Raw genomic sequence first — 2,925 nt, 5'->3', positions numbered from 1 at the left:
GCTTGACTAGCGAATGCTTTAACCACAAGGCTACCACATCGCCCTCTGAATTGAGACGCCTCCACACCAATTATTACAAATTTGTCAGATCTTCACAGATAGAGGTATCAAATCTGAGTAAAAGATTTAATATTCATGAGATTTGAGTGAAAATGGATGGAGTAGACAGTATATGGTTGCAATAATCCACCAGATCTGTATCTGCAAGTGTGCTGTATTGTGAATGTAATTGCTGCTTCATGTATATGCATCATATTCAAAAGAATTTTTGAAATATTTCTGTTCATATGCATATATTTTTTATTGACTTACATATGAGGAAGTACGTTTAAGGATTTGAGGAACTAAGATTTCGGAGAAGAGTTTAGGTTTATTAACTGATTCTGTTGTGATAAGTTTTTTAGTTTTTGCCAGTTTTCCCTATTGTAGACATTCAAGTAAATCTTTATAGGAATGACAAGTCAACTGTGTAGCCACATCAGTGATATCTCAGTAACTCCAGATTCAGTAAGGTGATGGATAACTTTAGGATGTCTCTTGATGCGATTTTGAAATCACTGATCAAACCCAAAGAGTCGTGCATGTGTTCTAGCAACACATTGTAGGTCACTCTCTTGCCAATATAAAGTTGTGAAGTCAAGTGTCATTTGTCAAATTGTCATAGAACCAGCATTGTATATTAACCAAAAGAGAATTCATTCCCATTTTACAAGATGTCCTACTTGTTTCTGCCAAAGGTGAATGGATGCTTGATGTGAACTATGATGCAACTTGTGACCTTGGTCCCTGATATCACGGCACTAAAACGCCATCAGTGGAATGTTATTGCACACTGGATATTGAGGGAAATGTGTCAGCACGAAATAAGTAGCACAGTGACATATTGATATCAAGCTGTTTTCTTGTAGCTAGATAAAAGTTAAATACCAGACTTACTCGTCATAATCATACAGGTCAAGTGAGAACAACCTTTTTCGCAAACTTTGACAGACCAATGAACTGACTAACAAAAAGTCGACCTTAGCCAATCAGAAAGCAGCTTTCTCGAGCATTACGACAGTGGTATCAAACTGGCAAATTCCATTCCTGACTTTTCTTGAAAATATTTTGACAAAGTTATCGATTCAAAATTTGAAAAATGAATAAAAGTCCATATTTGTTGATATTCATTTCTGACCAAGCGTTTCAGAAGCAGTTGGTCAGCATTGTCTTTCACATTTGAATAATGCATTGATGGCCAGTTTTGTATGGTAGTATTTCCTACAGGATATGGAAAGTCTCTTCCATTTCAAATATGTATCCCATTGAAGTGAGAGATGGCAATGTTTTTGACGGAATCAGTCGTACAGCCTGTAACTGTCGTTTGGAATACCCCGTGTTAATCTTTTTAAGGTTGCAGGGTTTTCATGCAGAAAACACTCGGGACTGTCTCTTTCTCAATCTGGTAAGCAACGGTCTGAAAGGTTGTTCTGATGTGACCCATATGAAGTCCTCAGAACTTTGTTAAGAAGTAGCGAGAACTAAGATATGATTTTAATGAGATTGATTCGACCACCTACATTGAAGTTTGGGCCAAACATTTTGTAAACTCAATACCAAAGAATAAGAGGCCTGTAACGGCTTGAGAAGTAGTTGCCCTTCTCTCGTACCTGGAGTTAACAAGATTTCACTGTAGTAGATTCACCTTTGCTGGTCATCATAATTTGTAATTCTCTAAAATCAGGATATTCACTATTCCCAAAGTATTCAGGGATCTTTAGATCATATTTGTATTTATTTTGTTAGTGTGAATTTTATTGGGTTCACTAGAATACAAAACAAACTTTATGAACATGTCTATATTTGTTAATGTTCATTTCTGACCAAGCGTTTCAGTAGCAGTTGGTCAACATTGTCTTTCACATTTGAATAATGCAAATAAATGTGTTATATACTCTGAAGATGTGAGTTTGGTCTTAGTTTTTTTAGAGAGCAGAAAAGGAGTCCTGCACGATTGAATGGCATAGACATAACGGTGCAAACATGTCTGTGTGATGGTAAAAGTGCTCCTTGTCACATTGAAGACTGGTTCAGCTCCCAACCTGGACACAGTTCAGTGCACCCCATTCTTGCTCCGACCGCCTCTGTGGGCTAGTGGTAGAGCTTCTGCCCGGAGAGCGGAAGGTCCGGGGTTAAATCCCCGGCCGCGTCATACCAGACTTTAAAAGATGGTACTTCTTGTTACCCTGTCTGGTGCTCGGCATTAAGGGGCTAAAACAAGGACTGCTTGGCTCGGAGTCAGTATACTGTGTCTGAGTAGGGTGTTCATGTTAAACTGCGGCATGGTATCTCAGTGAGCTAGCACTATAAATCAGCATCAGTCCGGACTAGTACAAGCAGCCGCACACACACACACACACACATGCATACACGTCGCTATCTAAGTGCAATAATCTTGGACGCGATGTTAAACCCCATTTCACCTCACCTCACCTCACCTCACCTCACCTCACCTCACCTCACCTCACCATTCTTGCTCTAAGTACAGATCAGCTTGAAACAAAAGCTACATATTTGAAAAAAAAATTAAGATATGAAACTTTATGTCCTGATTGCGTAAATGTGGACAAAAGACATATTTTCATTATAAATAGGGTATACAATGTTGTCATTGGGTCTGTTAATTTAAATAACTTAATATTGTTGGGATATCTTTACACTCGTCAGCGTAGGGAGACATTTGTAACACGTAAATCAGAAGTACAGATATACATAGTCATATGTTCAATGTTTTATCATCTCTCATCGCAACACAAATTGAAGAGGCATAAAATCATTGAATCAGTATTGAACAAGAGTTATCTTGAAGCTGTTGTAGACCACATGGTGTCACTGCGCAGCCATCTCCTTACACTGTTCTCAGAGCTCGCTCGTTAAGTAAGGGGG

The sequence above is a fragment of the Haliotis rufescens genome, unplaced genomic scaffold, assembly GCF_023055435.1.
Source record: "Haliotis rufescens isolate VD_foot unplaced genomic scaffold, xgHalRufe1.0.p SCAF_11, whole genome shotgun sequence".
Taxonomy (NCBI): domain Eukaryota; kingdom Metazoa; phylum Mollusca; class Gastropoda; order Lepetellida; family Haliotidae; genus Haliotis; species Haliotis rufescens.
Note: the sequence above shows the minus strand (reverse complement) of the source record.